At 42.8% G+C, this 17,449-nt stretch overlaps 1 protein-coding gene and 1 long non-coding RNA gene across 3 annotated transcripts in view; one reads left to right on the forward strand and one right to left on the reverse strand.

The window, feature by feature from the left end:
• The window catches only part of fam135a (family with sequence similarity 135 member A), a 69,646-nt gene extending 62,097 nt beyond the window's left edge, over window positions 1–7,549 (reverse strand). For both annotated transcript variants that reach the window (XM_003215499.4, XM_008118876.3), the window contains exon 1: window positions 7,282–7,549. The gene's annotated coding sequence lies outside the window, so the exon portion shown is untranslated. The remainder of the gene's footprint in view (window positions 1–7,281) is intronic.
• A 76-nt stretch (window positions 7,550–7,625) lies between these two features.
• LOC134299375 (uncharacterized) overlaps window positions 7,626–17,449 on the forward strand; it is a 35,124-nt gene continuing 25,300 nt past the window's right edge. Inside the window, exon 1 of the long non-coding RNA XR_010006566.1 lies at window positions 7,626–9,111. This is a non-coding gene — a long non-coding RNA (uncharacterized LOC134299375). The remainder of the gene's footprint in view (window positions 9,112–17,449) is intronic.

The raw sequence follows: 17,449 nt of genomic DNA on the forward strand, positions 1-17,449 counted from the left end.
GCCATAGCAGTTGCATAATTTTAAGGAATTATTTAGTGGGAGTCAATATGTAAGCAAGATCTAATGTGGTATAGTGGTTTGAGCATTGAATCATGACTCTGGAGACCAATGTTCAAAACCTCACTGAGCCACGGAAACCCATTGAGGCAATCCATTGTAGTTCAGAGTTGCACTGAAGGACCTAGAAAATTCTGAAAGAGATGCCTCACCAGGAATCTCTAGGGGTGCATCTACACATTGTAGAATGAGTGCATTTTGACACCACCTTAATGGCCATGGCTCAATTCTATGGAGTTGTGGCAGTTCTAGTTTCACAAGGCCTTTAGCCTTCTCTGCCAGAGTGCTGGTGCCTCACTAAACTACAATTCCTGTGTAGATGTAGCCTTGGTTTAAGGCGGCTTCCTGAGTTTTCTTAAAGATCTCACAGTGACATTGTTGATATTTTCACCACTAATATGCTTCTATAATTAAGAAAGGAGGCTCATCTAATGGTATTAAATATACCAGGGTGCAGTTTCTGCAGCCCATTAACTAATGTAGTACTTATGCATTTGTCAAGACATTCAACTATAGTTCCTTAAATGCTTTCTTATAGTAGCAAAGAGCTCTGCTCCATTCTTGCAAGGTATCAGGTAGCTCATACCAAGTGAAATGAGGACATATTACATCTGGAATGCTAGGAATTCACGTTGGTGGAAAGACATGCTAGAGGTCCCAAGGAGGAGAGGGAAGTGACAGAATAACATGAGATATTAAAATCCCAGGTGATTTTTAAATAAACTTGTATTTAGCAACAGTACCACAAGTGATGCAGGCATATCTTTCCCCATATTTCTATTACTTTCTGCTCTAATCAACTAGAAGAAACTTGTTCACCACATAACAAAAACAACGACAAAAGCTCCAAACATTACCCAAAGGATGGGAGATTTGGCACAAAAAGACTGACAACAAAATGCAATATTTGTAAAGATTTTTTTAAAAAAAACAACAACAAAACAACCAGAGCTAGTTCTGTGACACAGCTGTCCTGCTAAATTGTGCAGGAGTGAAAGATATGTAAAATGACAAATGAGTGAAAGATTCTTGAAAACTAAAGGACATCTGGGTTCCTCTGAGTTCATACAGGATGTGTTACTATGGGGAGGGAGTGGAGGAAAATAGGGGGAGTTTCCTGGTTTGTTCTAAGGTTATAGTAGAATAAAGGCAGGCTAGAAATACAGAGATGGAAAACAATCAGGAAAACAAAGGAAACACCTGGGCAATCGTTGCTTCCCTTAATTTGGTGAAATCGTTGAACCAGAGATGATTTGGTCAGTTTGGGCTCACTCACACACACTCACACACATCCAAACCAAAGTGGCTCACTTCTGACAAGAATGGGTCAATTGTTTTAAAAATGGATGGATAGCTAGATATACACACATACACATATGGTGGGCCTTTGGTATCCACTCTGGTTTATTTCCAGGACTCCTTATGGATATCAAAATCCATGGATATACAAGTCCATGGATTTACAATGATGTAAATAAAGTAGTAAGATGATGTCCCTTACATAGGGCTTGTTTTTGGAATATTTTCAAGCTGTGGATAGATGAATTATGGCAACAGCTGTGGATGAGATGGTCTACAGGGTATCCCCCAAATTGTATGTGTTCTTTAGCTGTCAATAACAGAAATTGCAATTTTTTGAAGTCTAAGTTCACATTTACATGGAGGAATAAGTATTACAATAATGATTTCATCGAAGTTACAAATTACAATTCTATGTCAGATGTTCAAAGTGTCCTGTGCCTGGGCAACCACACACTGCTCCCAGCACAGAGTTGTAAACCTGACATAAAAGTCTCCCCTGTAATCTGTCAACACTTCTATACCACCCTCTTAAGATTGTAGACATTATTTGAATCATAGAATCATAGAGCTGGAAGAGACCTCATGGGCCATCCAATCCAACCCCCTGCCAAGAAGCAGGAAATTGCATTCAAAGCACCCCCATTTGGGGGGGAAACTGCATCAAAAATATGTTTCGGAACTATAAGCTGTTAGGGGTTTGGGCATTACTGGGACAGCCTGTTCTTGTGTTTGTGTATGTTTGAACACATAGGAATGTTAGTGTGTGTGTGTATGTTTGTGTCTGTTTGTTTATATATATGTGTGTGTGTGAGTACAGTAAAGCCCCGCTAATTTGAAACCCGCTCATCCGAGCGTCTGTGCTATCCGAGCCAAATTCCCCCCCCCCCACTCACCCCGCCAGATCCCGGTGCTGCCAGAACCCAGCCGGGTGAGTGAGTGAGGGACGGAGGACGGGCTCGCTCTCTCACTCCTTCGCCAGGCTGGCGCTGGTGCTGCCGGCCCCTGCGTGGCAAAGGAGCTGAGGCATGGGCGGGCGGGTGAAGGAGGAGGGCCGCAAAGGCCCTCCCCGTTTGCCTGCTTGCTGGCTGGCTCCTTCACCAGGTCGGGCGCTGGTGCTGCCGGCCCCTGTGTGGCAAAGGAGCCGAGGCACAGGTGGGCAGGTGAAGGAGGAGGGCTGCAAAGGCCCTCCCTGTTCACCTGCTCGCTGGCTGGCTCCTTTGCCACGCTGGGCGCTGGTGCTGCCGGTTCCTGCGTGGTGAAGGAGCCAAGGCACGGGCAGGCGGGTGAAGGAGGAGGGCTGCAAAGGCCCTCCCCGTTCACCCGGTCGCTCGTGCCAGGCCAGGCGACATTTAATAGGCTTTTCCGTAATCCCTCCTTATTATACAAGATATTCACTTATCCAAGCTTCTGCCGGCCCGTTTAGCTCGGATAAGTGAGACTGTACTGTATATATGTTTTTATATGTGAGTATATATATCTGTGCGTCTGTGTGGAATTTGTTTTCAAAAGGTACCAATCCCCCAATAATTGAAAAGTGAATTATAGGTGGCATAACGTAGCAGTAGAGTATTATGCACAGATCAAAACTGCCAAAATGTATCTAATCACAGGGCTTGGAACTGGTATTTTATAGCAAAAGAATATATATCCTATGCACATTTTTTCAGTTCCTGTAAAATTTGTTCAAGTACCTTTGCGCACACACACGTGCCCCATGCACACACACACATATATGTATGTATATGTATATACATACACACATAAGTATACATATATACATAGGTATGTGTGTCTATATTTGTGTATGTATCTATCTATATATATAAATGAGTGATGGCATCACGACACCGGACAAAACAACAAAACTACAGGCCCCCCAACCTCAAAAATTAACAAAACAATCCATTATCCACGCCTCTAGGTTGATACAACAAAAAGAAAAGAAAAATAAAGCCCTAATTAGAGGGAAAGGAATAATTGTTTTCATCCAATTGCTGCCTGTTAGAGGGCTAATCTCTGCCCACTTGGTCTCCTAGCAACCAACTCAGCCCAGGGGACAGGCAGATTTAGGCCTCACTTAGGCCTCTTCCACAGATTATCTAATTTGCACTGGATTATATGGCAGTGTAGACTCAAGGCCCTTCCACACAGCTATATAACCCATTTATAATCTTATATTATCTGCTTTGCACTGGATTATCTTGACTCCACACTACCATATAATCCACTTCAGTGTGCATTTTATACAGCTGTGAAGAAGGGGCCCATATAATCCAGTTCTAAGCAGGTAATGTAAGATTATCAATATACAGTAGAGTCTCACTTATCCAACAGGATAAGTGAATATGTTGGATAATAAGAAGGGATCCAGGAAAAGCCGATTAAACATCAAATTAGGTAATCGTTATACAAATTAAGCACCAAAACATCATATTATACAACAAATTTGACAGAAAAAGTAGTTCCATGCGCAGTAATGCTATGTAGTAATTACAGTAGAGTCCCACTTATCCAACACTCGCTTATCCAACATTCTGGATTATCCAGCACATTTTTGGAGTCAATGTTTTCAATATATCGTGATATTTTGGTGCTAAATTTATAAATACAGTAATTACCACATAGCATTACTGCGTATTGAACTACTTTTTCTGCCAAATTTGTTGTCTAACATGATGTTTTGGTGCTTCATTTGTAAAATCATAACCTAATTTGATGTTTAAGGTAAGTGAGACTCTACTGTACTGTATTTAAAATTTTACCACTAAAATATCACAATGAATTTAAAACACTGACTACAAAAACATTGATTATGAAAAGGCAGGCTGTGTTGGATAATCCAGAACGTTGTATAAGCGAATGTTGGATAAGTGATATTCTACTTTAATATGAAATAATTACTGGGATAGAATAATGCAGAACAATATAATTTCTAAAACCAGGACAGTAAATAAAGAGCAACACTCTGAAAGCAGGAAAATTGGAAATTCCACAAAGGAAACAATCAGGGGCAGCTAACACCTCCCAAGAAGGGATTCTTCCAGAAAGGAAGCTGAGAAGGGAGTGAAGCACTGTGTATTACCAAAGTCATTATTATTACTATTATTATTATTATTATTATTATTATTATTGTGTTGCGGTCAACTGTGAAAATGAATACAATCTGGCTCCAAGTATTCAAAAACACTAAAATCAGAATATATAAAAATTAATGTGGTATAATAAAACAGAACAATATAATCTCTAAAATCAGAACACTAAATAAAGAACAACACTCTGAAAACAGGGGAATTCCACACAGGAAACAATCAGGGCCAGCTAACACCTCCCAACAAAGTATTCCCATCATCAAAGTCTGGCAAATCCTCTGTTTTCTGAGGGCCACAGACAGTAGAAGCACATAAAATATCGCAGACAAAACCACTCTGAAAACAAGGGAATTCCAGACAGGAAACAATCTGGGCCAGCTAACACCTCCCAACAAAAAATTCACTCAGGGAGGAAACAGCCAGGCTTTAAAGCTGCAAGGCCATTACATCCTAATCATTTTCCCTAATTGCAGCATTCATACTTGCCTCCAACAGACAAAAAAAACCAATCAGAAATATTGTATATTCACAACCTTTAGGAAATAATATCCCCTGATGACGCAGCGTGTTAAAGCACTGAGCTGCTGAACTTCTGGACTGAAAGGCCGCAGGTTTGAATTGGGGGAGCAGAGAGAGCCCCCACTGTTAGCCCTAGCTTCTGCCAACCCAGAAGTTCAAAAACATGCAAATGAGATTAGATGAATAGGTACTGCTCCGGCGGGAAGGTAACGCCGCTCCATGCAGTCATCCCACATGACCTTGGAGGAGTCTACGGACAATACCGGCTCTTCGGCTTAGAAATGGAGATGAGCACCAACCTCCAGAGTCAGACATGACTGGACTTAATGTCAGGGGAAAACGTTTACCCTTTACCGTAACTACCACCAATTCCTCAATACTTTATTTCCCATACCACCATACTTCGCCACAGCAATGCGTGGCCGGGCACAGCTAGTATTATATATAGAGGTATGTGTGTATACAAATGTGTGTGTGCACACATAAATATGTGTGTCAATGTATCATATATTCTAATATATGCATTTTGCCCTGGTGTGTTTCAATGTATGTATTTTATGATTATGTGTTTTAACTGTGGCCCCTTCCACACAGCTGTATAAAATCTACATTATTTGCTTTGAACTAGGTTATCTGGCAGTGTGGACTTAGATAATTCAGGTCCAAGCAGATAATGTGATCATCTGCCATGATATTCTGGATTATATGGCTGTGTAGAAGGGCTGGTTGTTGTGATTTGCCTTGAACTGTGAGAGGCAGGTAAGATATTTATTATTATCATTATAATACCGTGTTTCCCCGAAAATAAGACAATGTCTTATATTAATTTTTGCTCCCAAAGATGCTCTAGGTCTTATTTTCAGGGGATGTCTTATTTTTCCATGAAGAAGAATTCACATTTATTGTTGAACAAAAAAAAATGAACATTTATTATATACTGTACAGTAGTTGTCATCACAAACCAGCATAACCAGACAAACTGTGAATCCTATCAATAATTTCTTGTTACTACCATTATTTCCATGTACAACACTCTATGGTACGTACATTTTACCAATCCTGCATGCTCTGGTGTTCTGTTTGGCGGGCATGCTTCCAAACAAAACCTTTGCTAGGTCTTACTTTCGGGGGAGGCCTTATATTTAGCAATTCAGCAAAACTTCTACTAGGTTTTATTTTCTGGGAATGTCTTATTTTAGGGGAAAACAGGGTATGTGTGTAAGGGGCCCCTGGTGGCACAGTGTGTTAAAGCGCTGAGCTGTTGAACTTGCGGACCAAAAGGTCCCAGGTTCAAACCCTGTAAGCGGCGGGAGCAGCCGCTGTTAGCTCCAGCTCCTGCCAACCTAGCAGTTCGAAAACATGCAAATGTGAGTAGATCAATAGGTACCGCTCCAGCGGGAAGGTAACGGCGCTCCATGCAGTCATGCCGGCCACATGACCTTGGAGGTGTCTATGGACAACGCCGGCTCTTCGGCTTAGAAATGGAGATGAGCACCAACCCCCAGAGTCGGTCACGACTGGACTTAACGTCAGGGGAAACCTTTACCTTTATTAATATGTGTGTGTGTGTATTTACAGGTATATGTGTGCATATATGTGTGTCTGTGTATATAGATATATGTGTGTTTATGTTTGTGAGTGTATATATATATATATCTACAGGCATGTGTGTATATATATGTGTTTGTGTGAATATATATGTGTGTGTGAATATATATGTGTGTGTGTGTGTATATATATATACAGCAGTGGTTCTCAACCTCTGTGTCTCCAGATGTTTTTGGCCTACAACTCCCAGAAATCCCAGCCAGTTTACCAGCTGTTAGAATTTCTGGGAGTTGAAGGCCCAAAAAATCCGGGGACCCCAGGTTGAGAACCACTGGTCTACAGATATGTGTGTGTCTGTGTGAACCTATACATGTTTATGTTTGGGAGGTGTCTATGGTCAACGCCGGCTCTTCGGCTTAGAAATGGAGATGAGCACCAACCCCCAGAGTCAGACATGACTGGACTTAACGTCAGGGGAAACCTTTACCTTTTTACAGGTATCTGTGTATATATATATGTGTGTGTGTCTGTGTATATATTTGTGTTTATTTTTGTGAGTACATATATCTATATACACATGTCTACCGGGATGTATGTGCGTAATCCCTCCCGCCGAGTGCTGTTTTCCAAGCGGAGCCCTCTCCCTCTCCCTCTCCCTCTCCCTGAGGGGCTTCCCAACTGGGACCTGGCCAGGGCCGAGGGGCAGCCGGGCCACCCTTTCCCGCCTTTCTCCCCTTCCCTCCCCTTCGGACCCGGCGGCGCCTACCTGTCCTGTCCTCTTGGGTCTCCTCCCCTCCAGGCTGCCTCTCTCGCTCTCTCTCTCCAGGCCTCGACCGCGGCGTGGCGTAAGGCAGGACACCCGGCGCCCCCTCCGCCGGCGCGGCGCCGCTCTCTCCGCTCCTCGGCCGGGCAGCGAGCGGCGCAATCCTCCGGCCCCGAACGACGCACACGCCGCTGCCTCCTGCTGCTGCTCCTCAAAGGCGGGGAAGTCAGGAAGCCCAGAGACCCGGCTTCGGAAGCGGCGGCGGCATCCCTGGCTCCGATACTGCTGCTTCCTCCTCCTCCTCCTCCTCCTCCTCCTCCAGGGATCCTGCTGCTCCCGCCTCCCTCCCTCCCTCCCTCCCTTCATTCCCTCCCTCCCTCTCTCCTTCCTTCTTTCCTTCTCTCCTCCCCGAGCGAGAGAGCGAGCGAGCTCCCCCTGCTGCTGCGCTTTGGTGGGGACACTTCGCCCACTTTGGCCCCGCTCTGGACGGAGAAAGCGAAGTACTAAGGCTCTTGACTCCCAGGATTCTATGGCCTTCAGTCAAAGCGTTGTCAAACCGCACTGATTCCCCAGTTTAGATGCCCCCTGAGAGTAATTTAGCAAGTTAGGCTTTAATTGGGTTGCTGTGAGTTTTCCGGGCTTGATGGCCATGTTCTAGAAGCATTCTCTCCTGACGTTTCACCCACATCTATGGCAGACATCCCCAGAGGCTGAGAGGTATACATAGATGTGGGCGAAACATAAGGAGAGAATGCTTCTGGAACATGGCCATACAGCCCGGAAAACACACAACAACCCTTTTCTTGGAAATTAGGCAAGTGGGGTTTATATATCTATAGAATCATAGAATAGTAGAGTTGGAAGAGACCTCACAGGCCATCCAGTCCAACCCCCTGCCAAGAAGCAGGAAATCGCATTCAAAGCACCCCCGACAGATGGTCATCCAGCCTCTGCTTAAAAGCCTCCAAAGAAGGAGCCTCCACCACAGTCCGGGGCAGAGAGTTCCACTGCCAAACAGCTCTCACAGTCAGGAAGTTCTTCCTGATGTTCAGGTGGAATCTCCTTTCCTGTAGTTTGAAGCCATTGTTCCGCGTCCTAGAAAACAAGCTTGCTCCCTCCTCCCTATGACTTGCCCTCACATATTTGTACATAATTATCATGTCTCCTCTCAGCCTTCTCTTCTGCAGGCTAAACATGCCCAGTTCTTTAAGCCTCTCCTCATAGGGCTTGTTCTCCAGACCTTTGATCATTTTAGTTGCCCTCCTCTGGACGCTTTCCAGCTTGTCAACATCTCCCTTCAATTGTGGTGCCCAGAATTGGACGCAGTATTCCAGGTGTGGTCTGACCAAGGCAGAATAGAGGGGGAGCATGACTTCCCTGGATCTAGACACTATACTCCTATTGATGCAGGCCAAAATCCCTTTGGCTTTCTTAGCAGCCGCATCACATTGTTGGCTCATGTTTAGCTTGTTGTCCACGAGGACTCCAAGGTCTTTTTCACACATACTGCTGTCGAGACAGGCGTCCCCCATTCTGTATCTTTGCATTCCATTTTTTCTGCCGAAATGAAGTATCTTGCATTTGTCCCTGTTGAACTTCATTTTGTTAGTTTCGGCCCATCTCTCTAGTCTGTTAAGATCGTTTTGAATTCTGCTCCTATCTTCTGGAGTGTTGGCTATCCCACCCAGCTTGGTGTCATCTGCAAACTTGATGATCGTGCCTTCTAACCCTTCGTCTAAGTCGTTAATAAAGATGTTAAACAGAACCGGGCCAAGGACGGAACCGTGCAGCACTCCACTCGTGACTTTATTCCAAGATGAAGACGACGCATTGGTGAGCACCCTTTGGGTTCGTTTGCTTAGCCAATTACAGATCCACCTAACCGTAGTTTTGTCTAGCCCACATTTTACTAGTTTGTTTGCCAGAAGGTCGTGAGGAACTTTGTCGAAGGCCTTACTGAAATCTAGGTACGCTACATCCACTGCATTCCCTGTATCTACCCAACTCGTAACTCTATTGAAAAAATAGATCAGATTAGTCTGGCATGACTTGTTTTTGGAAAATCCGTGTTGACTATTAGCAATGACTGCATTTGTTTCTAAGTGTTTGCAGACCACTTCCTTAATGATCTTTTCCAGAATCATGCCTGGTAAAAGTCCAGGGTGGGAGAAAGAACACTTGTCTGTAGGAAGCAAGTGTGAATATTGCAATTGGCCAGCTTGACTAGCATTTAATGGCCTTTCAAGGTCTTGCTGCTTCCTGCCTGGGGGAATCCTTTATTAGCTGGCCTTGATTGTTTCATGTCTGGAATTCCTGTTTTTTGAGTGTTGCTCTTTGTTTACTGTCCTGATTTTGGAGTTTATTTTAATACTGGTAACCAGATGTTGTTCATTGTCATGGTTTCCTCCTTTCTGTTGAAACTGTCCACATGTTTGTGGGTTTCAATGGCTTCTCTATGTATTCTGACATGGTGGTTGTGAGAGTGGTCCAGCATTTCTGTGTTCTCAAATAATATACGGTGTGTCCAGGTTGGTTCAACAGTTGCTCTGGAGTGGCTGGCTTCCCTGGTTGAGTGAGTCTGCAGTGCCTTTCATGTTCCTTGATTCGTGTTTGGGCAAGGCTGCTGCCCTATGTAGACTTGTCCACAGCTGCATGGTATACGGTAGATTCCTGCAGAGATGAGAAGATACCTCTTGTCCTTTGCTGAAGGTAGCATTTGTTGGATTTTCATAGATGTGGGTGAAACATCAGGAGAGAATGCTTCTGGAACATGGCCATACACCCCGGACAACTCACAGCAACCCAGCGATTCTGGCCATGAAAGCCTACGACAACACATTAGGCCTTAAGCATTGCTTGGGCTACATTCCCTTCCTGCCCCCCCCCCCCCCCCCCAGGATGCCTGAATACTGGCAATGTTCTGCCGCCACACTATCTTAATTACTTGGAAGGTAAACTGGCTGCACAGGGAACAGATTGGAGATTATATAGTTGAAATCAGACAAGAATTTATTAACTGACAAGAATTTTAGACTTTTCCTCCTACAAAGTCTTTATGAGGAGTGGTAAAGTCTTTGAGAGATAGACGCAGTTCTAGCTGAACGGAGGCTCTTGAATCTTTGTTTCTCCTTGTTGTCTCTAAGATGGTCTCAATAATTAACTCCGACTGGACTTGAATACAGCTCCAACTGAATTTGAATACAACTCCGAATGCACTTGAATACAGCTCCAACTGGACTGCTAAGTATTTTGTAGACCTTCCAGCCTTCCTCTCTCATCACCTTCCAGTCACGAAAAGGCTGACTCTTCCAAGAACCAGAAGTGCCTTGATAAAGGTTCTGCTCCTGAGGAGATTCTTCAAGGAGCAGGGCAACAGAGGCTTCAAATGCAAAGAGGCTGTTTAGACTGACCTCCCCAGAAACTGTACATAAAATATCAATCCCTCTAACTAAAAAGGGCTTAACTAGGGGTAAGCAGTGAGGGTCTTCATGGGGCATGACAGGCAGTCCCCATGTAATTTTGGAAAATGGCATTCATAACTTTTTGGAAAACACCATTTTGGAGATCACAACCCTTTAGAAAAGCATAACCTTCCAAGGAAGAGCCAAAAACCCTTTAGAGTAGAATCTTCTCTTGTGATATACAACCAGATATAATTATTCAAGGCAATGGTTTCAGTTGTTAGACTGAATAACCTGTTATCTCTAATCTGTTAGGAAAACAGAGATTTGCCAATGCATAAAAAAACATCAGAGCTTTAGAAGTGTTTTTCAGTGCCCAACAATATATTAGCTCCCATAAAATAACGTTTTATATCATGCACACAAGAGACAAAAACGAAGTAGACTTGGATAAAAATAACATTTGGTTTACTCACAACCTTCATGTGTTCAGCATACACAGGTACAAAAACTTATCCGTCCAGTTTCATATATGTTTGAGATAACTCTGTGCCACCTGGCCAGGAAATCTCTCTTATAATAAAACAGCTATCAACAGGTCACATAATCAAAAGGAGAGAGAAAAAGAGCATGTGGTCTGCAGTCCCATTTTAGGAACCATAGAAAAAATGAGAAGTGTCCCGAGCCACATCATTATAAATGGTGACTGAATATGTGTATCTTGGACAAGTATAGTCGAATAACTTGGCAAATTGCGAATGAGCAAGAAGACGCAAGGTGGCTTGGACTAGTTTTAATCAAAACAGGACAGTGCTAACAGATAATAAACTGCCAATGAAGGTCAGAGCAGATATCTTCAAGACTACAGTTTTACCGGCAATGTTGTACACATCTGAAACACGGGCAACAACACATTTAGAGGAGAAAAAACTGGTGGTGACCCAGAGAGCAATGGAAAGAAGGATGTGTGGTGTGACAATAAGAGATAAAGTCAGCAATAAAGAGTTGCGTCAAAGAACCAGGGTACAAGACGTGGTCAATGAATTCTGTGAGACAAAACAAAAAGCAACCGATGGACATGTCGACTAATAAACTGGATACCAAGAAACCACAAGTGGCCCTTGGGCAGACCTCACACTTGATGGGACGGACCAATGATTAAGCTATTTGGCCAGAAATTGAAAAGAAAAGCGCAGGATTGTATATTTTGGCAAATGGTAGATTTGCATGAAGCCCAACGGAGTGGCTCAACGTCAGATTGGATAGGATAGGATATATATTTAGATAGCATAAGAAGGGTGAACACCCCTGTGATATTTTTTTTTTTGCTGTCTGTGCTTCTATTCAGAAGGTTTCATCTCAATTTCTGTCCTTGTGATCACTGGATTTTGGAAAATTTGGCTTGTTGCAGAAACAAACAATGGCAAGAAAGCTTCAATTGAGACCCCTTTTCCCCATGATAACTCTTCCAGGAGTGGATTTCCCTTCCTAAGGGTAGATTTCTTTCACTTCCTGTTCTTTCACTTTCTTTCACTTCCCGTTTTTAACTATGAGTCATTTGTAAGTCGGGTATTTGTAACTTGGGGACTGCCTGTACAGAGGGAGAATAAATGAAGGTTGAAAGAGTGACATGGAAAGCTATCAAGAAAATAAAGGAAAAGCCTAGGCAGCTGTTGGTACAATCGATGAACCCTTAATGATTTGGTTGGACTGGCCTGACTCTGGAGACTCACTCACATCCAAAGTAAAGCTGTCACTTCTGGCAAGAGCAATGGGTTGGTGATTTTAAAGATTATGTGTATATATACAATATAGATAGATAAATAGAGTAGAGATTCAGTTAAGCAGCACCCAAGGGGATTGGTCGATGCCAGAATAGTGTCTGGCTACTTGAGAGCTCTATTAAGAATAGACCTAACTAATACTGTACCCAAGGCTATACCATGCCGTAAACTCTGGATTGACTTGATACAATATTAATATTGAAATACAGTCATTGACAGCAAATAAAGACAAGCATAATATAAAACAGTTTTACTGTACTGTAAAAACAGCTTTTTGAATGCAGTATTATTTCTTTGATATTTTTGTTGCCATTGTTTGAGAGGCCCAGTCGCTTGCGCTGGAGACTATATAGTTGAAATAAAAAATAGTTAAATGAGAGTCTACTGTATGCATATTCATTTATATGTACATATGTACAGATATATACATATACACACATAGTGGGCCCTTGGTATTCATGGGGTTTGCTTCCAGAACCTCTGTAGATACTAAAATCCATGAATGCTCAAATCTCACTATATACAATGGCATAGTAAAATTGTGTATATACAGTATCTCCAAGGCTAAAACTCTATTCTGATTGACTTTTTGAACCCGTCAGAGCTGTCATTATTGCTCAGCTGCAATGATGTTTCAAATCACATAGTTTCGCCTGCAAGCGCTACAACCACGCACTGTTGTTTATGTTGCTGGTAGTTATTTATAGTTGCTGATTTTGTCATTTTTTCTGGTCTCTTAGCTACAATATTATGGCAATGTCTAGTATCCTAAAGGCACCAGATCTCTTCTGATTTTGGAAACTAAGTAGGATCATGTATGCCATAGAATTAATGCCGTTTGACCCCACTTTAACTGCCATGGCTCATTGCTATGGAATCATAGCTGTTGTTTTACAAGGTCTTAAGTGTTCTCTGCCAAAGAGTGCTGATATCTCAGCAAACTACAAATTCCATAGCATCAGCCCATGGTAGCTTTTATTTTTATTGTATTTCATATCAAAAGCATTGCATAAATTAGTATAAAACTGATAAAAATAGGAGCACAAGTGGCTAAATATATTTTGACCAAAAATGGGCAAAAGCGATCGCATTGCCTGTAGCCTCAAACAATTCTTCCTCTGTACATAAAGCAGGACACTGCAAATAAGTATATAAATGCAGAGTTGTCTGCTCTGCTCCACAGTCGCACAAGGTGGAGGATTCTTTTAGGTAGTGCCATTTTGCCAGGTTTTCTTTTGATCTGCCCACTCTGCTTCAGAGTCTGTTTAGGAACTTCCAAGTTGCCCATTTTTGGTTTGCCCCTGGAGAAAGACCCTCATGGGGGAGGGGGGTGGCAATCCAACTGGAATTTCCTGGCTTAGCTGCCCAGAGGGACGTCCTCGCCGTTGCTAGGGGAATGTCAAGAGGAGTGGTGGTCCTCATGAAGCTTTTCCTTGATTTGAGTCTACTGGGAGGAGGCTGATAGCCATGCAGTGGATGGCTTTCACAGCGTTTAACCTTATTTCTCTCCCAGCAACAACTTCCTTTTGCACATCGGGGGGGGGGGGGGGGCGCAATGCCTACACCTGTTGAGTTTATCAACAGGTGTAGGTTTAAGACATCCTATGATTATTCTGCATGTTTTGTTCAGTGCTATTTTAACGTGTTTCGCATGGGCACTACCTAAAAGAATTGGCTTCATGGTTCCGTAAGTGGAAAGTGCACACTTGTGTCTTGGCAGGGTTAGGCTTCGGGTGGTTATCTCTGTAGTTAAAAGTGGTAGTCAAATGGTAGTTAAAGTGGGGCCAAATTGCATCCATTCCACAGTGTAGAAGTGTAAATGCACCCAAAGTAAGAAATAGTAATGATGGCATGATAAAGTGTAAGGTTATCGGTGGAGTCCCAAACATCAGATAAAAAGGAAAAGGTAAATTCTAAAACAATGAATAACTAAATCTCAGGATATTTAAAGGAAGGTGACAGATTAGATAACACAATAAAATATTTTTAGGCAATTCCTGAAAGGGCTGTCTTGCAGATATAGAGGTTTAAACATGTACTCCCTAGCGATTCTGTCCCCCCCCCAACCCCCCCCCCCAAACAAACAAACACACACACACTTTTTTATTCTAATCAAGACAGATCATGGAAAAAACAAGCAAAACCTAGCCAACAGATAAGGACATTTCCTCATACGCAGAAGAATGGGGATGCTTAACCTTGGTCCTCTTGTAAACAAGTCCTGGCACATATATTTTTTGAGCTTGACAGAAGACCTGTAAACATAGGATAATGCAGATACCTTTGAGGGTAGCTGCATTATGGAGACTTTACTATACTTTAGAATAATACTGATTAGTGATATGCTTGAGAACAGTCTTCCTCAACCTTTTTAGCCTGGTGAAATCAATGAAATAATTTTCAGGTCTCACGGAAACCTTGCATAAAAATTATATCTACAGCTCAAAAAGTATGTATTTTGTCAATCACAATCTTTTGGAGAAATCCTGCTTGAAACCCTACATCTAAACTGTAGAATAAATATAGTTTGACACCACTGTAATTGCCATGACTCAATGCTATGGACTGCTGGGATTTATCATCTGTACGCAGATTATTTCCAGCTCTGTCACTCCTTCCCACCTGTCACTAAGGAGGCGGTCCAGGTCCTGAACCGGTGTCTGGCCGCTGTGTCGGACTGGATGAAGGCAAACAAATTGAAGCTGAATCCAGACAAGACAGAGGTCCTCCTGGTCAGTCATAAGGCTGAACAGGGAATAGGGTTACAGCCTGTGTTGGATGGGGTCGCACTCCCCCTGAAGACACAGGTTCGCAGTTTAGGGGTTCTCCTGGACGCATCGCTGAGCCTGGAATCCCAGGTCTCAGCGGTGGTCAAGGGAGCCTTTGCACAACTCAGACTTGTGCACCAGCTGCGCCCGTTCCTTGGGAGGTCTGACTTGGCCATGGTGGTCCACACTCTGGTTACATCCCGTTTGGACTACTGCAACGCTCTCTACATGGGGTTGCCTTTGAAGACAGCCCGGAAGCTCCAATTAGTACAACGGGCAGCAGCCAGATTAATAACTGGGGCGGCTTACAGGGAGCGTACCACCCCCCTACTTAGGCATCTCCACTGGCTGCCGATATGCTACCGAGCCCAATTCAAAGTGCTGGTTTTGACCTATAAAGCCCTAAACGGTTCTGGCCCAATCTACTTGTCCGAACGTATCTCCTCCAATGAGCCAGGAAGATCCCTAAGGTCATCTGGTGAGGCCGTGCTCTCGGTCCCGCCTGTCTCACAAGCGTGGCTGGTGGGTACGAGGGACAGGGCTTTCTCGGTGGTGGCTCCCTGGCTGTGGAACACCCTCCCCAGAGAAATACGGCAAGCCTCAACCCTTTTGAGTTTAAAAAAGCCCTGAAAACATGGCTATGTGCCCAGCCTTTCGAAGATTAAATGATAAAGACGACCCGGACTGATTTACGGCTACAGCACGAGGATTTTGGATGAATGGATTTTAATCATATGTTTTATATTTTTATATTATTATAATTGTTTTAATTGGATTTTCATTGCTGTTTTAATTATGTGTAGGCATCGAATTGTTGCCAATTTTGTACACCACCCTGAGTCCCTTCGGGTGAGAAGGGCGGGATATAAATGTTGGAAATAAATAAATAAATCATTTGGTAATGCTTCTTCACTTTTTTTTTTTTGGCAAAGAAGGCTAGAGACCTTGTGAAACTCAGAATTCCATAGCATTGAGTCATGATAGTTAAACTGCTGTCAAACTGCGTTGAATTTACAGTGTAGATGCGCACTTAGGGTATTCATTGGCTCTCTATGATAAATGAGAAACTTTTTTCCTCAGATCACCTACTTCATTTGTAGCCCTGTTGTTTTGAATAATATGAACAAAACAGCAGAAATAGAGAAAAAGTAGATAAATTGGGCTGTACTCATGAATCTGGAAGGCCAAGGTAGTATCTGAATACTTGGATAGAAAATATTTGTGATGAATAGTGTGAAATATTACCAGCTTCAATTATGAATAGATTGTCTTTAGAGCTGTATCACCTACAGAAATGATGCCCAAGTAAGAGAAGACGAATCACTGAAATGGGAAGAGCCTAACAGGATATGCTTAATAGGTTTTGAAATTAATGTTGCCAAATATGTAGACTGCATAGTAGTGGCAATTAATTTTGAATCAGTATTCATTGGACTTGAATGGTTTTGCATCATAATAACATTACTCTTTTCTTATTTCGTCATCTTTGAATTGTTTTGTAATAGACATTTGTTATGTACTATGATGATGTATCATGTTGATGATCACTTGGAGCTATACTAGATAATGTCGTTAAACGTGTTTTGAATGAAGGAAGAAGATAAGGATTATAACTGACAAGCAAAGGGAGTTTTCCCTTTACTGTGCCATATTATTGACAGAAACCATTCCTCCTTGGATTCATTTACACCAGTGATTCTCAACTTGTGGGCTGTGACCCACCCATGGGCCATGAGAACAAAAATCTGGTCCCCAAACCTTCCTCTTTATTTATTTATTTTGTTTTATTAATTTTATTTCTGCTCCTTTCCAAGAGCTGACCATTGCATTGGAGAGACCACATCAGCTCTAGATTATTAAATATGGGTTTTTATAGGAGAGCAGATGGCGACTACTGGATGGCATATGTTCTGTATCAGAAACTAGAGCTGATGTGATCTATCCAATGCAATTTTCTGAACCAGCACCCCAAATAACCAGACTGAAGCTAAAGTTGACCAAAAACTGATTTGTAACCCTTTTGGTATTAATGGTGGAGTGTGTTCCCTGGTCAAAAAATGGTTGGGAACCAGTGATCTACACCATGGAATGAATCCAGTTTATTCCACCTTAACTGCCATGGCTCCATGCTATAGGATCCTGAGAGTTGTAGTTTCATGAGACACCAGGTTTACACCCCAAGGCTGTGAAGGCATTTTAAAAATCATACTGGAGCCAG

Source organism: Anolis carolinensis, chromosome 1 (genome assembly GCF_035594765.1).
Source record: "Anolis carolinensis isolate JA03-04 chromosome 1, rAnoCar3.1.pri, whole genome shotgun sequence".
Taxonomy (NCBI): Eukaryota; Metazoa; Chordata; class Lepidosauria; order Squamata; family Dactyloidae; genus Anolis; species Anolis carolinensis.